This window comes from Azolla caroliniana, unplaced genomic scaffold, assembly GCF_043228905.1.
Source record: "Azolla caroliniana isolate FFs.n. ecotype wild unplaced genomic scaffold, voAzoCaro1.0.p SCAF_16, whole genome shotgun sequence".
Lineage (NCBI taxonomy): Eukaryota > Viridiplantae > Streptophyta > Polypodiopsida > Salviniales > Salviniaceae > Azolla > Azolla caroliniana.
Window position 1 is genome coordinate 8,631,129 of NW_028230451.1, and position 22,454 is coordinate 8,653,582.

General features: G+C 44.3%; 1 pseudogene; it reads right to left on the bottom strand.

The window, feature by feature from the left end:
• Window positions 1–1,899: 1,899 nt before the first annotated feature.
• LOC147853925 (peroxidase 53 pseudogene) lies at window positions 1,900–15,310 on the bottom strand (annotated as a pseudogene).
• Between the last annotated feature and the right edge of the window lie 7,144 nt (window positions 15,311–22,454).

Here is a 22,454-nt window from a genome sequence, read left to right on the forward strand (position 1 = left end):
GAATGGAATGTTGCCGATGTGTCGAATGGGATATGTGGTGCCGTCTCTCGTATCTATATAGCTAGGTCTATCCGACATTCTTAAGTCACAAAACCACTCTTGGTGTTCATATGATGTGAGACACCAGAGTCGACGAACCACATGTCTTCCGAGTTGGAGGTGCTTGTGGAGTCGAAGGCCGACATAGAGTTCGGGTTATGTCTCATTATGAATAGTGCACCGTAGTCATCGTATTTGGAGTTGGTAGCGTAGTTTGTGAGTGATCGGCTTGTGGAAGCCGATCTCTTCTTCTCTTTTGGCCCTTCTCTTTGTGGTGGCCAACCTTCCCACAAAAGTTACAAGTAATGGGCGATGTTTGCTAACCTTGTTTGGAATGGAAGCTCCCCCTTCTTCCAAAGGTGCCTTGAGGCTTCCGTCTTCTTGTTGAAGGTTAGAGTTCCCTTCGTGAGATGGGCCGAATCGACCTCTTCTACCGCCTCGACCTCGTTCTCGGCCACCATCCGAGTTCGAGAAGAACATTTTTCCTTCCAACGTCTTGATCTTGATTCAGACGTGGTTCTCTTCAACCAATAGGATTGATTATAGGTCAAAGAACGAAGGAGGGTTTTCTCTCACTAAGATAGTTTTCCTTGTTAGGTCGAACCGTTGTGCGAGGCTGCCCAAGCACACTTGCACCATTTCATCCTCTTCAATGTTTATGTTGATGGAGCTAATTGAGTCCAAATGCTCTTGATCTTGGTGGTGTATTCCAACACGAACATATCTTTTTGTTGAATGTTGTTCAACTCTTGCCTGAGTTTAAGCTTGCGGGTGATTGTGTTGGCGGCGAAGATTTTCTTCAAGTTCTCCCACGCTTCTTTAGGCGTCTCGGCGTCTCGAATGTGGCTAAGCATGTGATCGTAGACACATGTTGCCAAGAAATACATTACCCAACTTGCTCCTTGCTCCCATCTTGGATAGTTGGCGTTTGTGATGTCGAGTTTGTTTTCGAGTGCGCCATTGATGTAGCTCCAATACCCCCTGGCCAACTAGCTATTGGTTCATCTTGTACTCCCAAGATGAAAAATTGCTTCGATCTATCTACCCATTTGTGTGTTCATGTTGATGTGGTGTCTTCCTTTTTGGTTTTTCTTCCTTCGATCACGTACTCGTTCTACGTAGCAGTACTATGCTAACAATGGCCGGATTTGTCGTCCGCGTATCGAACACACACTCACTATGAATCGGGTGGGCTTAGTGGATATGCTAAACCACTCACTCTAATACCATGTTAATAATTAGGTAAGTAACTAAGGGTTAATTAGTATCTAATTATGTGAGAAGTTAATCACGCATGTGATTAAGCCGCGGAAGATTATGTGATATGTGTGTGAGAGAAAGAGATAGAGGAAGTTACACTTATGAACAATGAGATTATATTAATAAACATCAAAGAACAAAGATACCCACAATGAGGTACATATATATATATCGCATGTGCAAGGGTGCATATATGTGAGGAGAATATACGTACAATGATGTAAGTCCTATATTTAATGAACTTGGTAGTGGAGGATCTAGAATGCATCCCCAGTAAGTACAAAATCCTATTTAAGGCTTTAAGGTCAACACTTCTGACTAGATTCTAATGATGTAACTACTAAGTTACATGGTTGACTAAATAACTAAACCTAGTTGAGCTTGATATCTCAAGATTGCTAATAAGAATGCAAAATGTCTCCCATGAGGTAAACAAAGTGCATTTAAGAGAAAGACACATTTGAGTTATTTTTGAGCTTGTAATTGGGATTATAGTGCATCAATGTCATTCAAATGAGAGGCAACATTGTGGGTGTCCTTCATACAAAGTTTTTTTATTAGATAATTTTTTTTTGATGTGGTCTCTTTTTCATAGGTACTTTATAGTTTAGTCCATAATTTTTCAACCAAGTCACAGTCCAAGAGTCCAAGAGCATGAAGTATACATTGTCTGTTAGGATGTAATATTATGGTAGACATTGCCAAGAGATCAAGCTCTTTGCGATTATCATTGATCATGCCCTCAGGTCTCTTGGCTTCACCACTTAATGGTCTTAATTGCCTTCTTTGAATTAGAACATCTCTCATCTTATTCTTCCACAAGGCGAAGTTGGATCCATCAAACTTGTGGATCTCTTGGTCTTTTCCAGTTATAGAGTAATTCTATGGGAACTAAAGGAACCACCGCATGAGGTACTTGAAACCTAAGCACCAAATGATAGTTGGGACTGTTACACACGGTGCTCGGCCACAACCGAGGAATAGGATCAACTCACAGAAAATAGGAAATACAAAGTACACGAAGACAATAGAGAGAAGAGTACACAGGATATTTTACGTGGAAAACCCTAAATGGAAAAAACCACGGGAGTCCTCAAACTCCAACTATCACTATGAACAGAGATGTACAATGGTGAAGCTTCAAGGCAACAACCTTGAACTCACTGTCTTCGCCACAGGCGGCGGTAATACACAGAGGCAACGACCTCTTTGTCTCTCTCTCTCTCTCTCTCTCTCTCTCTCGGCTGCTCTCTTTACTCTCTCTGAGTGAAAACAGAAAAATAAGCAACAACACTAAACTGTTTGCCCTAAGTCATATTTATACACATATGACTTTCGGGCTATTTACAAATATAGCCTCAAGGGGCCCTTGGCAAACATATTCACAAATATGTCCCCGCATCCGGATCTCTCTCCGGGTACATTCATCATCCGGCTCCGTAGCCGGGTCTTCGTCATCCGGCTCCGTAGTCGGGGTCTTCATCATCCGGCTCCGTAGCCGGGTCTTTGTCATCCGGCTCCGTAGCCGGGTCTTCGTCATCCGGCTCCGTAGCCGGGGTCTTCTCTTCGTCATCCGGCTCCGTAGCCGGGTCTTCGTCATCCGGCTCCGTAGCCGGGGTCTTCTCTTCCTCCTCCGGTTCCGTAACCGCAACCAGGCTTGCCGTCATTCATCTCCGGACATCCCATCCGGAGGGACCGAAAAATCCCAACAAACTCCCCCTTCACTTCGGCATGGGATGTCTCTCCAATCCGATCCTCTTCTGGCATGCTTCCAGCTTGTCGGGTGTAAGTACCTTGGTCAGCATATCCGACCCGTTCTTGTCCGTGTGGATCTTCGTCAGCACGAACTCCTTGTCTTTTATCCTTTCCCGGATCCAGTGGTATCTCCGCTGGATGTGCTTCGTCCGGGAGTGATAGGCCGCATTCTTCGCAAGGTGGATGGCACTCTGACTGTCGCAGTAGAGTCGGTACTCCTCCTGCCGGATACCGAGCTCTCTAATGAAGTCCTTCATCCATATTATTTCCTTGCCGGCTTCAACAGCCGCCATGTACTCCGCCTCCGTGGTTGACAGTGCAACCGTCTTCTGCAGCCTCGACTGCCACGAAACAGCTCCCCCTGCATACGTCATCACATACCCTGATGTGGACCGGCTGGTATCTGCATCAGCCGACATATCCGAATCGGTAAAGCCGTCGAGTTCGGGCTTACCGGAGCCGAATCGAAGGCACACGTTTGTTGTGCCTTTCAGGTATCGGAGTATCCATTTGACCGCGTTCCAATGCTCCTTGCCGGGATTACTCATATACCGGCTCACCACTCCGACTGCGTATCCAATGTCCGGTCTTGTACACACCATTGCGTACATCAAGCTTCCGACGGCAGAGGCATATGGTACTTTCATCATGTCCTCCTTCTCAGCCTTTGTCTTGGGGCTTTGCTTGCTGGACAACTTGCAGTTTGCCGGGAGGGTTGACCCGACCGGTCTTGCTTCCGACATGTTGAACCGGTGAAGCACCTTTGTCACGTACTTCTCCTGTGACAGCCATAACTGCTTCTTCTTCCGGTCCCGGATGATGTGCATGCCTAGTATTTGCCTCGCCGGACCCAGGTCCTTCATTGAGAAGGTTCGGTGAAGAGCCTTCTTCAGCATCCGTATCTTGACCTGGTCCCGTCCGACGATCAACATGTCGTCCACGTACAGGAGGAGTATTAGAAAGTCTCCTCCTTCGAACTTCTTCACAAACACGCAGTGATCGGACTGCGTTTTGTGGTACCCTTCGTCGGTCATGAAGGAGTCGAACTTCCGGTACCACTGCCGGGGAGCCTGCTTCAGTCCGTAAAGGCTCTTCTTCAACCGGCATACCAGGTGCTCCTTCCCTTTCTTCTCGAATCCTTCCGGTTGCTGCATGTAGATCTCTTCTTCGAGGTCACCGTGAAGGAATGCCGTCTTCACATCCATCTGTTCTACCTCGAGGTCCATGCTTGCCGCTATGCTCAGCACCGTCCGGATGGAGGTCATCTTCACTACCGGGGCAAATATCTCGTCGAAGTCGACGCCCTTCTTCTGCTGAAACCCCTTCACCACGATCCTGGCTTTGTATCTCGGGGGGTTTCCGGCATCTCCCGGTTTCAACTTGAACACCCACTTGTTTCGAAGTGCCCGCTTTCCTTTCGGCAACTCCACAAGTTCATATGTGTGGTTCTCATGCAGGGAATCCATCTCCTCCTGCATGGCACTTAACCACCTGCGGCTATGGGTGTCAAACTTTGCTTCTTCAAAACTCTCCGGCTCCCCCTCGTCGGTTAGCAGCACGTACTCTGGTTCCGGAAATCTCCGGGGGGCCTGTCTCTCTCTTAGAGGATATCTCCGTTCCGGAGCTTCGGTAACCGGCTCCTCCGTTTCCTCTTCATCCGAATCCATTTCGGAATCGGGGCCGGTTCCGGTATCAGTTTCATCTTCCTCGGCCGGTTCTGTTTCTTCACCGTCTTCGGCCGGATCCTCGAGTGCTAACCGGTCCCTTGCCGGTCGGGACTGCTCCTCGTAGAGTTGATCCTCACCGGTCGACTTGGAGCTCTTCATCTTCTTCTCCGACTCCCAGTCGGCGAGGGTCTTGTCCTCCATGAAGATGATATCTCGATTCCTGAATATCTTCTTGTCGACCGTGTCCCATACTCGGTAGCCGAACTCATCGTCGCCGTAACCGAGGAATATGCATGGCCGGGTCTTTGGATCTAACTTTCCTCTCCGGTCCTTTGCCACATGCACGTATGCGAGACACCCGAACACCTTCAGATGCCGGTAGGACACTTCCTTACCGGTCCACACTTTTTGCGGCGTGTCTCCGTCCAAAGGTACTGAGGGTGATTTGTTTATCACGTATGTCGCCGTCGACATTGCCTCAGCCCAAAACCCCTTGGGTAATTTCGCATCTGCCAGCATACTTCGGACCCTCTCCATTATGGTCCGGTTCATCCTCTCGGCCAGCCCGTTCAGTTCCGGCGTCTTCGGCACAGTAAACTCGAGCCGGATTCCCTTCGAGCGACAATACTCCTCGAACTGCCCCCGGTATTCCCCTCCGTTATCCGCTCGTATCGCTTTCAGCTCCTTGCCGGATTCCCTTTCCACTCTCGCGTGGAGTTCTTTGAAGACGGACAATACTTGGTCCTTTGTCTTCAACGGTGCCGTCCACAGCTTCCGGCTATGGTCATCTATGAATGTTACGAAGTACTGGGCTCCGCCATGTGACTTCGTTTCTACCTGGCACACATCAGTGTATACCAACGCCAATGGTACACTACGTCTCATCGGTGGTCTTGAGCGGAAGGAGGTCCGGTTGTGCTTACCGGCCAGGCAATCGGTGCACTTCTCCAGGTGCACATGCTTCACTGGAATAAGGTTGTCTTCTGCAAGCCTCTTCATCCCCTTCTCACTCATGTGACACAGTCTCTTGTGCCACAGTTCACCGGCAGTATCGGCTGCCACGTTCAGCTCCTCCGGACATAGTCGGGAATTCATCAGGTACAGTGTGTTGACCTTCCGGGCCCGAGCCACTACCAGGCTCCCTTTGCTGAACTTCATGACACCGTTCCGGATGCTACCCGTGTAGCCTTCATCGTCTAGCCTCCCGGCCGAAATTAGGTTCAATCGGACCTCCGGAACGTGTCGTACATCCTTGAGCAGCATCTTGCATCCGGTTGATGTCATCAGCCACACGTCTCCTATGCCGGCAATCCGGCATGTACCTTCATTTCCCATCCGGACACAGCCATGCTCACCGGCTGTGTAGGATGAGAAGTATTTCTTCTCCGGGGTCAGGTGGAACGACGCTCCGGAATCGATCACCCAGGTCATCTCTACACCGGCAAGATTCAGCTCCCTCTCTTCGGTAATGAGCATTATCTCTTCTTCACTTGCCGCGAGTGCCGTCGTTCCTTTCCGGTCCTGCCCTCGCCGATCCGGACCTCTCCGGTCCGTGGCTCCCCGGTATGCACCGTTTCGTTCCGGTGACTTCTTCGAATCGGTGTCGTCGGCTCCGTTGTCCTTTCGGTAATACCGACAATTCTTCCGGAAGTGCCCCGACTTCCCATAGTGGAAACATGTGGGTCTTCCTCTTGACTGCGACCGGGTCCCCGACTTCTCCCGTCTTTGCGGACTCCGGTTCCGTTGTCTTCCCCGATCCGATTCGGTAAGAAGCATCTTCGGATCGGAGGCCGGTTCTTTATCTCTCCGACGCGCTTCTTCATTCAAAATACTTGTCTTTACCGTTTGTAGGGACAAGTTATCTTCGGTGCAGGAGGTGCTGAGAGTCACCACCAAGTTCTCCCAGCTTTCCAGCAATGTACACATCAGAATGATGGCTTGCATTGCATCCTCCAACGGAACTTGATCGCCGCAAGCTGGTTCACGAATCCCATGAACGTGCTCACGTGTTCCACCATATTCTCGCCGTCCCGGTACTTGAGGTTCACTATCTTCCTCATCAGGGAGGTCCGGTTCAACGCATTCTTCCTCTCATAAAGGCCCGACAGCTTCTTCCACATCTCATAGGCGTTCGTATCGTTCGCCACATGTTGCAGGACACTTACATCGACATATTGCCGGATTGTCGCTACGGCTTTCCGGTTCAGGAGCTTCCACTCCGACTCTATTACCCCCTTGGGTATCTCGGCATTGTCGATCGGTTCGTACAGGTCTCGGACGATGAGAAGGTCTTCCATCTTTATCTTCCAGTCGGCGTAGTTTTGTGAGTTCAACACCATCATGCCCGGAGGCCCACTACCGCCGCCTTCCATTTTCTGTGTTACCGTTGCTCTGATACCAATTTGTTACACACGGTGCTCGGCCACAACCGAGGAATAGGATCAACTCATAGAAAATAGGAAATACAAAGTACACGAAGACAATAGAGAGAAGAGTACACAGGATATTTTACGTGGAAAACCCTAAATGGAAAAAACCACGGGAGTCCTCAAACTCCAACTATCACTATGAACAGAGATGTACAATGGTGAAGCTTCAAGGCAACAACCTTGAACTCACTGTCTTCGCCACAGGCGGCGGTAATACACAGAGGCAACGACCTCTTTGTCTCTCTCTCTCTCTCTCTCTCTCTCGGCTGCTCTCTTTACTCTCTCTGAGTGAAAACAGAAAAATAAGCAACAACACTAAACTGTTTGCCCTAAGTCATATTTATACACATATGACTTTCGGGCTATTTACAAATATAGCCTCAAGGGGCCCTTGGCAAACATATTCACAAATATGTCCCCGCATCCGGATCTCTCTCCGGGTACATTCATCATCCGGCTCCGTAGCCGGGGTCTTCTCTTCGTCATCCGGCTCTGTAGCCAGGGTCTTCTCTTCATCCTCCGGTTCCGTAACCGCAACCAGGCTTGCCGTCATTCATCTCCGGACATCCCATCCGGAGGGACCGAAAAATCCCAACAGGGACACTACTTGCTAGCTAGTCTCAAGCACAACTATCACTGTGGGGAAAAATCTATATACATGAACTACCGTAAGCCTAAAAAGGACTATAATGTATGTTCCCCTAAGAACACCACCTCAATCATGTCACCCAAAGATAAATGGAACGCGATTAAAATGGAACTTCCATTTCACAATCTCACATTAAGTAAGAAAACATTTAACATGCAAATTCTATGTCCCTAACTTATATTATTTAATGCATCTTAGTGGTTGGCACTAATAATTCCTATCGTGTCCGTGCAACAATGATTTACATCAATCAACAGGGTGTTGAGGTAATGAATATTGAAATGAATTACAATATTATTGCTACATTCTTAATATCTAGAGTATTTTTCTTGTGCTCTTGAGGCAATATTAATTACTTATAATGTTTCACTAATCAATAAGCATTTATGAAATGGCAATTGGTTCTGATTTGGCTGTTGTCCTGCGAAGTCAAAGGGCTGATGTTGCCCATCTTGATCATGGATGTTGCAAAGGCAGAGAAGAAAGCATTTTGGTTAACAGCAAAAGTGTTGACATATGCGATAGTGGTGACATCAGGCATGGACGACAGGAGTTGGTCGGAGATGTGGAGCCCCTTGGAGGCTCTCAGGTTCTTGTAGTATTTTTTGTCGAATGTGTCAGCCGTGGTCACGTCAAGATTTGTTGGGAATTCGGTCCCTCCGGATGGGATCCGGATGAGAACCGGAGGACTCGGATCAGACGAGCCAGATGAAGGAAGCGGATCCGGAAGGGTTCCGGATGAGACCTAGAAACCGAATCGAGTGAATCCAGATGGATCCGGTGCAAACTGGATCCAAGGACATATTTGTAAATATGTTAGAGTAAGCCTACTAAGGCTATATTTGTAAATAGCCTAAAAGTCATATAAGTATAAATATGTCTTAGGGCAATCTTGTATAGTGCGTGAAAAAGTGAAAAAGTGAAAAGTGATAGAGAGAGAGAGAGTGAGAGAGAGACACACAAAGCAATACTCTGTTGTAACCGCCACTTGGCGAAGATACAAAGCTCGTGGTTGTTGCCTCCGAGTCTCTAATTGTACCTTTCTCATATAGTGATAGTTCGGAGTCTGTGGGCTCCCGTGGTTTTTCCCTATTTAGGGTTTTCCACGTAAACATCCTATGTTCTCTATCGTTTTTTGTGTGTGTACGTGCGTTCACTCCCTACTTCCCATTACTGTGTTTGATTCTCATTGAAGTGATTCAAGACTCAGTTGTGGCCGAGCAATATTTTGCGTTATTTCATACAAGCTGGTATCAGAGCCAACAACACAAGAAATGGAAGAATCATTCGGCGGAATGTTCAAGCTCACTGGCTCCAACTGCTCAATGTGGAAGTTGAAGATGAGGGACATGTTGGTGGTTACAGATCTTTGGTTACTGGTATAGTTCGGTGACAAGAAACCGGATATGATCGATGTCGTGACATGGGAGGTGATGCACATGAAGACGACGACGTACATCCGGTGCTTCATCGACATGAGCTTGTACAACAACTTCAATGAAGAAACTAAGGCTCATGAACTTTGGGAGAAGATCAGCACCATGTTCTAGAACAAAAATGTCGTTAATTGGTTTCGGTACTCTGGTACCAAGACGACTCCAATATCGCAGAGCACATGAATGCCTTCCAGGTGCTAATACACCAAGCCACCTTGTTGGAAGTACCTCTCGCGGATGAGGTATTCGCATTGCTCTTGCTCGGTTCCCTCCTAGATAGTTGGGAGACGTTAGTTGTCACGTTGGGCAACGCCGGGCCAGAAGGAAAGCAGTTGTCCCTAGCAAGGGTAAAATCAAGCTTAGTAGATGAAGAAGCTCACCGAAAGGACCAGGAGTCTGGAACCAATCCGCCTTGGTTACGGAAGATGACCACAACCGGGGAAGAGGCTAATATCGGAGTCCCCAAAACCGAGACAAATCGGGGACGAGGTCGAAGTCAAGGGGGAGGCCTACTTGCTTCTATTGTGGGAAGCGGGGCACTTCCAAAAGAACTGTCGGCATTTCCGGAAAGAGAAAGGAACTAGCAGTGCCGATTCGAAGAAGGGTTTGGACCGGAAAGGGTCGGATCGGAAGGGAACATCGGCAATCACGACAAGTGAAGAAGAACTGATGCTCATCACCAAGGAGAATGAGTTAAACCTTGTTGGCGATGACACAACGTGCGTTGTCGATTCCGGAGCATCGTTCCATCTGACACCAGACCGGAAATGCTTCTCATCCTACATAGCCGGAGATCATGGTTGTGTCCGGATGGGGAATGAAGGTACATGCCGAATTGTCGGCATAGGAGATGTGTGCTTAATGATATCAACCGGATGCAAGTTGTTATTGAAAGAAGTCTGACACATTCCGGAGGTTTGGTTGAACCTAATATCAGCCGATCAGCTAGATGATGAGGGCTACACGGGTAGCATCTGGAACGGAGTCATGAAGTTCAGCAAGGGAAGCTTCATTGTGGCTCAAGCCCAGAAGATCAACACATTGTACCTAATGCATGCTCGGATATGCCGGGAAGAAGTGAACATAGCATTCGACACTGTCGGTGAGCTATGGCACAAGAGACTATGTCATATGAGCCAGAAGGGGATAAGAAGACTTGCTGAAGATAACCTCATTCCAGAGGTGAAAGACGTGCATCTTGATAAGTGCCCCGATTTCTTGGCCGGCAACCAAAACCAAACCTCCTTCCGGTCAAGACCATCGATGAGACGGAATGTGCCATTGGAGCTGGTGCATACCAATGTGTGTCAAGTGGACATGAAGTCACATGCCGGATTGCAATACTTCGTGACGTTCATAAACGACCACATCCGGAAGTTGTGGGTCTCACCGTTAAAGAAAAAGGATCAGGTGCTATCCGTCTTCAAGGAGCTCCACGCGAGAGTGGAAAGAGAAATCAGCCGGAAGCTGAAGGCGGTTTGAGCAGATAATGGAGAAGAATACAAGGGGCAGTTCGAGGAGTACTGCCGGTCGAAGGGAATCCGGCTCAAAATAACTGTGCCGAAGACGCCGGAATTGAATGGGTTGGCCGAACGGATGGACCAGACTGTGATGGAGAGAGTCTGGAGCATGCTAGCAAATGCAAAGTTACCCAAGAAGTTTTGGGTTGAGGCGATGATGATGGAGACCTATGTGATAAATAGATCACCCTCAACACCCTTGAAAAGAGACTCACCACAGAAAGTATGGACCAGTAAAGATGCAACTTACCGGCATCTGAAGGTGTTTGGGTGCCTCGCCTATGTGCATGTTGCAAAGGACAAGAGAGCAAAGCTGGATCCGAAGTCTAGGCCATGCATATTCCTTGGATACGGCGATGATGAGTTCGGTTACCAGGTGTGGGATCTAATAGACAAGAAGGTGTTCTGGAATCGGGACATGGTCTTCGTGGAAGACGGGACCATTGCCAAATGGAAGTCGGAGAAGAAGATGGTGAATTCCGGATCATCCAATGAAAACCGGTTTGAGGACACAAGGACCTACCTGGTTGAAAACCGGATGTTGGTCGGCAACCGGGTGACACTCGACGAACCGACCAAATACAGACAAGAATTTGAACCAACCGAAGAAGGAGAAGAAGAAGAAGACACCGGAACTAGACAAGATCCTGAATCGGATTTGGATGAGGAACAAATGGAGGAACCGGTAGTCAGAAACCAAGGACGGAGATACCCTCTCAGAGAGAGAAGAGCCCCCTGAAGATTTTTGGATGCAGAGCACATATTGCTGACCGATGAGGGGGAGCCGGAAAGCTTCGAAGAAGCAAAGAAAGACACCCACAACCACAAGTGGTTGAGTGCCATGCAGGACGAAATGGATTCCCTGCATGAGAACCACACATACGAACTGGCGGAGTTGTCAAAAGGAAAGAGAGCACTCCGGAACAAGTGGGTGTACAAGCTGAAACCGGGAGATGCTAGAAATCCACCAAGGTATAAGGCCCGGATCGTGGTGAAGGGCTTCCAGTAGAAGAAAGGAGTGGACTTCAATGAGATTTTTGCCCCGGTAGTTAAGATGACTTCCATCTAGATGGTGCTAAGCATAGCAGCAAGCATCCAGACCTCGAGGTAGAGCAACTAGATGTCAAGACGACGTTCCTCCATGGTGACCTCGAAGAGGAGATCTACATGCAGCAACCAGAAGGATTTGTGAAGAAAGGGAAGGAGCACCTGGTGTGCCGGTTGAGGAAGAGCCTATACATATTGAAGCAAGTCCCCCAGCAATGGTACCGGAAGTTCGAATCCTTCATGACCGACAAAAGGTACCACAAGACGTAGGCTGATCACTGCGTGTTTGTGAAGAAATTCGACGGAGGAGATTTCCTCATACTCCTCTTTTATGTGGATGATATGTTGATCGTCGAACAAGACAAAGTCAAGATACAGATGCTAAAGAAGGATCTAAACCAAACCTTCTCAATGAAAGACTTGGGTCCGACAAGACAGATATTGGGAATGCACATCATCTGGGACCGGTTGAAGAAACTGTTGTGGTTGTCACAAGAAAAGTACATGACAAAAGTATTCCAAAGGTTCAACATGTTGGGGGCGAAACTGGTCAGATCGACACTTCCGAAAAATTGCAAGTTGTCCGGAAAGCAAAGCCCGAAGAAAAAGGTAGAGAAGTCGGATATGATGAAGATAGCATATGCTTCTGCCGTTGGAAGCCTAATGTATGCAATGGTGCACACCCGGACGGATATTGCATATGTTGTCAGAGTAGTCAGCCGGTTCATGAGCAATCTCGGAAAAGAGCACTGGAACACGGTCAAGTGGATAATTCGGTACTTGAAATCCAGCTCGAGTATGTGCCTCCGGTTCGGCTCAGGTAAACCCTAACTCGACGGATTCAGATATGTTGGCTGATGTAGATACCAGTCGGTCTACATCCGAATATGTCATGACTTATGCAGGGGGAGCCGTATCATGGCAGTCGAGGCTACAGAAGTCCATGGCACTAGCGACAATGGAAGCGGAGTACATGGCAGCTATGGAAACCGCCAAGGAAGTAATCTAGATGAAGGACTTCATCAGAGAGCTAGGGATCCGAGAGGAGGAATACCGGCTCTATTGTGACAGTCAAAATGCCATTCACCTTGCGAAGAATGCGGCCTACCATTCCCGAACCAAGCACATCCAGAGGAGATATCACTATTTCTGGGAGAAGGTAGAAGATCAAGACTTCGTGCTGACAATGATCCACACGAAGGAGAACGGATCAGATATGCTGACCTAGGTGCTTTCAACCGACAAGTTGGACGCGTGCCGAAGACGGATCGGATTAACGAGAAATCCCATGCCGGAGTGAAGGGGGAGTTTGTTGGGAATTCAATCCCTACTTATGGGATCCAGATGAGAACCAGAGGAGTCAGATCAGACGAGCCGGATGAAGGAACCGGATCCGGTGTCGTGAAAAATCCGTGACTATGTGCGGATCGTGAGGCGGAACCGCCGGGGTTATGGACTAAAAGGAATTAGAGTTCACACACACAACACAATCAAGATTTACACATAAGACAAGTAGATGAAAGAAAACATTAGTTTATGTCAAAATAATAGATCTTTTATAATATAAGAATCATGTTACAACGGGTTGGATGTGAATATCAATGATTGTTTATAAAGGAATGAGGGAAGAGAGGTGGAGAAAAGAAGAGAGTGGAATATAGAAGGAGTTTCTTTGTTGATGATGCCTCTTGATGTTGTTGATCCTTCTTCTTCTGCTTTCCAATTAAGTAGAGCTTCTGTGTTCTTTCTCCCTCCCCCCTTCTTCTTAAAATGAGCTCTTATTATAGGTTTATGATTTCTTTATTCCTTCCTCTTTTTTTCCCCTCAAAGTCTGTCTATATGAGTCGAGTTTCTTTTTATCACTATTTCTGTTCCGTAATGTCTAAACTGACATGCTAGATATTCTTAGAAAGCTCTTTCTGGTAGCTTTCTTATGCATGTTTCCTTTTCTAATTTAGACATTGGACGAGAAAATTACAAGCTTTTTACTTGACCTTGCTCCTCATATCCACGCCTAGCTTTTCTTTTCCCATCTTTTTCTCTACTTTTGTCTACTTTCGAAAACCGCTTCTAACTTTTTATCCTTTCATTTATTACTATAGTTGATTTAACAACATAAGTTTATTTGGACTACTATTTTATTCTCTTTTGAGGGTGGTTTTGCACTATGTGTCGAAAACATCACAACGCCGGATGGGATCCGGATGAGAACCGGAGGAGTCGGATCGGACAAGCCAGATGAAGGAACCGGATCCGGAAGGGTTCCGGATGAGACCCAGAAACCGGATCGAGTGAATCCGGATGGATCCGATGCAAACCGGATCCAAGGACATATTTGTAAATATGTTAGAGTAAGACTACTAAGGCTATATTTGTAAATGGCCGAAAAGTCATATAAGTATAAATATGACTTAGGGAAATCATGTATAGTGTGTGAAAAAGTGAAAAAGTGAAAAGTGAGAAAAAGAGAGAGAGAGAGAGAGTGAGTGAGAGAGACATAGAGCAATACTCTGTTGTAACCCCGCTTGGCAAAGATACAGAGCTCGAGGTCGTTGCCTCTAAGTCTCTGATTGTACCTTTCTCATATAGTGATAGTTTGGAGTCTGTGGGTTCCCATGGTTTTTCCCTATTTAGGGTTTTCCACGTAAATGTCCTGTGTTCTCTATTGTTGTTTGTGTGTGTACGTGCGTTCAATCCCTACTTCCCATTACTGTGTTTGATTCTCATTGAAGTGATTCAAGACTCGGTTGTGGCCGAGCAATACTCCGTGCTATTTCCTACAAGATTGACGAGAGTGGAAGATGAAGACGCGGTGGATGATTTCCCGCAGAAGGACTGCAACAATTGCAAGTAGGATGTGTCGATGGTGGGATTTGCCTGACCCAAGTTGCCAAAGTTGTAGAGGCGAGAGGTGGATGATGAAGAACCTAGCCTGGCCAGTGGTGTGGCCACCCGACAAGGAAGCCACGTCGAGCTCCAAGAGGCCGAGGGCACCAAACTTGGCAATGATGGCAGCTAAGGATTCGGTGGGTGAGGGAAGTGCGGAGTTGGCGAGGGAGTTGTCGGCGGAGAGGTTGTCATGATGCCCGAGCTTCACATTCCATGATGGGCCATTCACTTGGACGACTGCATCACGTGCGGCAATTGCAAGGATATCGGCGCACGAAACTTGGCTAGGGCAGGCTGCCTCCAGCACCGCCTTGATGGCGTCCATGACTTCGAATCCATGAAGAGAGTTCTTGTTGGGGGCAACATTCTTCTCGCTACTCATGGTCATTGTGTCGTCCAATAACACGGAAGCATCGCATCCCTACATAACAAACAAGATGTAGAATTAGCATCTAACAACTTATCTTGGAATAAATACAACCAAATAGAATGATGAATATGAGCCTCTTAACATGGTAGATTTCCAAAATCATGTGGAAGAGCATATATAACTCACGTTGACAAAGCAGTCATTGAAATGTAGGCGAAGCAACGAAGCAGCCATCTTGGGGTCCTTCTAGACCGCCCATTCGACTCCGCTCTTCATGATCTCGAAAACGGATGGGCAGGATTGGTCATAGAATCCGGAAGAGAGGCCGCTGACTATAGGGAACAAGAAATAGAAAGAGAGGGAGAGAGGGAAAGAGAGAAAGAGAAGAAACTTTATTAAATGAATGTTTTGTGTCTCTCTCTACAACCAACCGACCACAGAGAGAGAGAATGTGGTGGTTATAGGTGCACCCTATTTTTGGGGTGCACCTTTTCATATTGTGTGGCTTTTCGTTTTTATACTTTATTTTTCTATTTACTTATTCAAAAGTAATTAGTTTATTACCACAGCCTCCCATAAACTAATTAGTTGTGAATCGTTGTAATCCTAAATTTTCACAACAAGCTTCAAATTTGTCCGGAGGGAGAGGCTTTGTTAGAAAATCAACCCACATATGATTTATTGTTGTAAACTCTAAGGTAAGCTTGTTTTCTTCGGCCAAGTCTTGTATAAAGTGATATTTTAAATCCACATGTTTTGTTTTCTCTGAGTGCTTTGGATTCTTCGTTAAGTAGATACCATGGTTGTTTACGTACCCGTATTTAACGTTTAAATACGTATAGTACCGCATAATTTGTATAGTACGTACTATACCTCAATGTTGTTCAGTCAAATATCATGTACGTTTGTCCAATACGGTATTTAACATATTTATAAAACAACAGGTATAATACGTATTTATAAAGAAAATGTAAGTAAAACCCTAACAAAAAGCAAAAGAAAAAAAAGATTTTAGTGAAAAAGAAGCCAAAGGAAGGAAGAAAGAAGAATAGAAGAGACGACGATGAAGAAGAAGAAGAAGAAGAAGAAGAAGAAGAAGAAGAAGAAGAAGAGAGAAAAGAAGACATAAACCTGTCTTGAGTGTGATAATCGCAGAAGATAGAAGAAGAAGAAGAAGAAGAAGAAAACGAAGAAAAGAGAAACCTATCATGAGCGTGATAATCGTAGACGATTCCTCAATCTATGAAGGCATAATTGTAAATAATTACAATTTGAAGTAGAACATTGTGATACACACTTACACTTATTTATAGAATAAGGGAAGGTCGACATCCATATTACTACAAGTATTTTAGGATGTGAAATGTTCAAATGTCTTATATGCATTTTAGGATGTAGAACTATATTGTACATCACAAAATTGTGTAAACATAGATGTTTTTTACAATATTATAGATATTGTTTAGAAAGGTAAATAATTTTCAAATTCTAGAAGTATTTAACGTATTTTATAAGTATTTAACATATTAAGAAAACGTATTTAACGTATTTTTAAATTGGGAGGTACTATACAGGTATTAATACGTTAAATACGTATGGTATCCGTACCATACCTAACGTACGTAACAACCTTGGTAGATACATGATATATTGTCGCAGAAGATTTTCAATTAAAGTGGTTCACATAGTTGGAGTTCCTTTAACACTGTTTGCAACCATAGTCCTTCTTTAGCAGCCAACGCCACTGCTACAATTTTAGCTTCAGCAGATGAGAGTGTCATAGATTCTTGTTTTTTCGATTGCCACGTCACTACTACTCCTGCCATTATAAAAGAAAAACCAGCAGTAGATCTTCGAGAATCAACGTCCCCCAATCCGAATTAGACCAACCAACAAGTGATTTGATTGGTCTTTCGGATTGGGAACGTTTATATCTTAATCCATAGTTAGATGTGTGTTTTAGATATCGCACAACTCGTTGAAGTGATTCCCAATGCATAAGGCTAGGGTTATGCATAAAGCGTGAAAGATAATTAATTGCAAAACAAAGGTCAGGACGAGTTCCTATGACTAAATATCGAGGTTTTCCTATTAATTGTTTAAAAGGAAATTGTTGCATAAGATTAATATCTCTTTTTGTGGTTGGATCATCGGATATGCTTAAGTTACATGTTAGTGATAAGGGAGTAGTGCAAGGTTTAATGTTTAGCATTCCGAAGGATTTCAAAATTTCATTAATGAATTTATTTTGATGAATTATCAAAGTGCCCATACTACGATTATGCATAACTTGCATGCCTAGGAAATAAGATAGGGGACCTAAATCTATTATTGAAAATGCTTTGGAAAGCTCTAGCTTTACTTGAGTAATTTCAGATGGTGTTCCGACTATAGAAATGCCATCTACATATAGTGCTACCACTAACAACCGATTAGATGTATGATTATGCCTAATGTATATATTTGGTTCTGATAACAATCTAGAATAGCCTTGTGAGAGCATAAAATTGTTAAATTTTTGAAACCATAACCTAGGAGATTGTTTGAGTTCATAAAGTGATCGATGTAACCGACACAAATAGTTTGGTTGAGAGTGTGACTCAAACCTAGGAGCTTGTGACATGTAGATTTCTTCGGGTAAATCACCATGTAGAAATGTCGTTTGTACATCCAAGTGATGTACTTCAAGGTCAAGAATGGTGGCCAGGGCCATTAGGAGCCGACAAGATGTCATGCGAAGAACGGGTGAGAATGTCTCAGAATAGTCAAGGCCTTCAACTTGAGAAAAACCACGAGCTACAAGTTGAGCTTTGTAACGTGGAACAGTACCATCAGGGTTTAGTTTTTTCTTCAACACCCACTTGCATGAAATAGGTGAGTGTCCCATTGGGAGTGGGACTAGAGTCCATGTTTTGTTAGCCTCAAGAGATTCAAGTTCTTTTGCGATGGCAGCTTGCCATTCAACACGATTTGGACTTTGCAATGCCTCATTGATAATTAAGGGATCATCAGAAACGTTTGATGTGTTTGAGGGGGAACCAAGCGCCGAAAATGCAAACGCGGGTTCAAATTGATGGTCCACAACAAGGGCATCTCTTTTTTTGTGTCATCATAAAGATCTTGAATAGTATGAACTTTCTTTGGAGTGGATGTAGGGCTAAGTGAACTAGGTGATTTCGCAATGTCAGAACTATTTATATGTTAGATACATATTGATTATTAGTGGAATATGAAGTATTTCTACATCCTATTTGAATTACTTTTGCATCGTTGGGACCAATGGTTTTCCCCTTGCCATTAAGGCGTGAGGATTGTCGTAATGGTATAAGGAGATTTTTAATAGGATGGGAACATGAATAATCAATGTGAGCTAATTGTGTTCCATCTAAAGGTTTTTCCTTATGAGTGCTAAGGTGATTATTAAGGCTATTTTTAGTTTGGGTAGGGTTAGTGTTTAAAATTGGAGTATGTACATCAGTTTGTTGTGATTGTTTGGTTATTAGAGGTAATAAGTTGGAGTCATTGGTTGAACCTGGGACTTGTGGGCGGACCTCCAGAGATGAGGGCATTAGTGGGGCAGGGTTAATTGGCATATGGTCAAGTGTGACTTGTTGAATTTCCCGAGGACATTTGTGGAGCCCGCCAAGAATTAGTAGGTGATGATATTATTTCTTTATTGGATTCAATGTTAGACATGGTAGTCGCGTCTTGTATATTTTCATAGCCATGATGTGGGTGAGGATTAGATATCAATTTATCTTCATCAAATATCACTCGTCGACTAAATATAAATCTTTTGGATTTTGGGTCCTATAATCAATAACCCTTATATCCATGAGGTTCACCATACCTAATAAATATTGTGCGAACTGCGTGATTATCTAATTTTGATCGAGTTTCTAAGAGTACGAATGCATATGATGGACATCCAAAGATTCTTAGATTTTCATAATTTGGATTTTTTCCAAACCACAAGGAAAATGGAGTTGTCCTAATTGATCGACTATATGTTCTATTGAATATATAACAAGCAGTTGAAACAACCTCTTCCCAATATGTTCGGGGAAGGTTTGCAATAGCAAGCATGCAACAAGTGGCATCCATATACAACCGGTTTCATCATTCAACGCTTGAATTGTGTTGGGATGTATATGGGATAGTAAACCGTTGTTGAATCCCATGGTTTTGACAATAAGTTTGGAAGTTTTGGGACTTGAATTCTCCACCATTATCTGATTGGAGTACTTTAATGGGTAAATCTTGTTGATTTGTTACAAGTTTATGGTAGGCTTTGAATTTCTCAAGGACTTGATCACTACATTTTGTCTTGAGAAACGTGACCATCGTGAAACGAGTAAAGTCATCGATAAATGTTAGGAAATATACATTTCCAGATAGGGATGGGGTAGACAAAGGACCACATATATCCCGTATGTACTAGTTGGAGGGGTTTAGTGGTCGTTGTAGGATGGGATGGAAATGGCGAGTTAGAGAGTTTTCCAAATATACACCCTTCGCAAAGAGATAGTTTCAATTTACTAGGAAGAGTAAAACCAATTGCTATATGTTGCCGGGCCATGTGAACCATTGTTTGATGGTTTTAAGTAACCTAATCGATAGTGCCATAGTAAGGTCACATAGTTTGATGTGTTTGAATCATCTATGTAGTGTGCTTCTTCTGTAGGTACCGGAGAGCGGCCTAAAATGTAAAGACATCCTTGTCTTGGACAATTAATGACATAACCTCGCCCAGAGGATGTCTTATGACGAATGATACAATATTTGTGATAAAACTTGATGGATGTATTATCATTTGTGAGTTTATTGACAGATATCAAGTTTTTTGCTATGTTAGGTACATAATAAACTTCATTGATTTCAATGAAGTTCCCATCAGAAAGTTCAAGATGGGTAGTCCCATATCCAAGGGCATATTCAACACCATTGTTCCCAAATCTCACCAGGAAAGGATGTTCTAAGACCTTATACTCTTTTAGCCATTCAACTCTTGAGGTGAGGTGACATGTGGCACCTGTATCAAGAATCCACATTGAAGTGGGAGAGTTGTTAAATGAAGTGAGGGTCATGAAGGCAATGAAAGAATCTTCACTACCCTCATCGGAATTTTGGTCATTATGACATATGTCATTATTTTGATCGTAGTCATCATGTGATACATTGTAAGATTGGTTTTCTTTATATGTTCTTTTCCCATTCTTGTTAGAATTCCTATAACAATCTTTTGTTTCATGTCCACTCCTTTGACAATTTTTGCAATAGGATCTAAGGAACCTAGATTTGTTATGATTTCTTGAATCGTTAAATTTAGAGGTCCAATAAATTTTGGAGTTATTATTAGGTTGGTATGTTGATCTAGGTTTATTGTAAGGTTTTTTATTGTAATTTGGATGTTTGATATAAAGTGCGGTGTGAGATGAGGAGGGTTGATTTATTGTGCTACGAAGTATGTTTTCTTGTGAGATTGATGCCACTAATGTTGGGACACTAATGTTGGCTGATGTGGATTTTGTGCTTATAAATGGTTGCCATGATGAGGGTAGGGTGGATAACAAGAGGGCGGATTGAACGGAACATGGCAAACTAAGTCCTGAAAGGATCATATCATCAAGTCGAAGTCTCCAATTTTTAACAAATGTGTAATCATCATCATTTTCATTCATATTCATATTTATGAAAGTTTTTTAATTTGCAACTTGGGACATAACATCCGTATGGAGGTAATCAACCTCTAATCTATCCCATATTTGTTTGGAGGTAGTCAAGGTTCTCACACTTTGCTTAAGTGTGTCATCCATATGAAGGAGAAGTACTAAGCGACTGTTTAAATCACGCCGTTTCCATGTTTGCACGTCAAGTGCATTTGTGGGGACATTAATGTCGGGGCACACGTTGGTTCCATCGACGATATTTAACAAGTCATGTTGTTCTAATGTAATTTCCATGGTCATACGCCATGGTTGATAGTTTTTATCATTCAATTTTTCAATGTGGACTGATAACAAATGCTGCCACATTTGTTATCACTCCACTGTTTGACATGGTCGAAAATCATTTCTTTAATTCACACGTTTGTTATTAACACCACGACACAATTCTTGGTGGGGTTGGACTCCTTCACCACCCTGATACCATATAGGAAACAAGAAATACAAAGAGAGGGAGAGAGAGAAAGAGAGAAAGAGAAGAAACTTTATTAAATGAATGTTTTGTGTTTCTCTCTACAACCAACAGACCACAAAGAGAGAGAATGTGGTGGTTATAGGTGCACCCTATTTTTGGGGTGCACCTTTTCATATTGTGTGGCTTTTCATTTTTATACTTTTTTTTTTCTATTTACTTATTCGAAAGTAATTAGTTTTGTGAATAAATGGAGCTGGTGATGTAATGCAGTGAGCAAATAATTGAGTGCGTGCGTGTGTGTGTATGCACGTAATGCAAAACAGAGAGAGAGAGAGAGAGAGAGAGAGAGAGAGAGAGCTTAAGACAGAGATAAAAGATTGTATATTACATTAACCAAAAATACTTCTAACCATAACTAAGTTACAAGGGGTTGGTTTAAATACCAACTAAACTAGGGCAAATGCCCTTTCTACTATTTACAAAATTAACTTGGTATGACCATGAGCTAGTGTGAAACCTATTACAATGGGAAGTTGAGTTTGACTCTCAACATGCCCCTTCGAACACAACTTCCATCTATCGAAAAGTTGTTTCGGTTCGGTCTTTGGAATCAGGTTTCCAGCTTTCGTAATCCTCGAATGCACGTACTAATATGTTGTAGATTGATTTCTCTGGCCTGTACTCGCTTGCAGATGAAGTGGTAGTGCACTTCGATGTGTTTAGTCCGCGAGTGGAAGACGGGATTCCAAGCGAGATAGATGTTGCTCACATTGTCGCAGAAGACGCGAATTGGATCCGTAATGGGAACACCCAGATCCTTCAGTATGCGCTTGAGCCATACGATTTCACATGCGACGAGTACCGTGCCCCTGTATTCCGTGCTCAACAGTGTGATTGTCGGCTGCTTCTTACTGCTCCCGGAGATCGCTCCGTTGCCGAGGGAGAAGATGAATCCGGATGTGGATCATCTATCCGCTTTCTAGTCTACCTAGTCCACATCTATGTATCCTTCGAGTCGAATGGTCGTATTTGACTTATACATACCAGAGTATCCTCTTAGCACAATCAAGATGAAGGTTTCGCGGATTCTGCATGAATTGGCTAAGTAGGCCGACCGAATAACTGAGATTTGGTCGCGTAATGGTGAGATAGATTAGGTTGCTGATTAGTGACGATACTGAGTTGACTCACACACGGTTGTGTCGAAATCGGCATCCATCTTGAGATTACGATCGAGAGGGGTGGACACAGG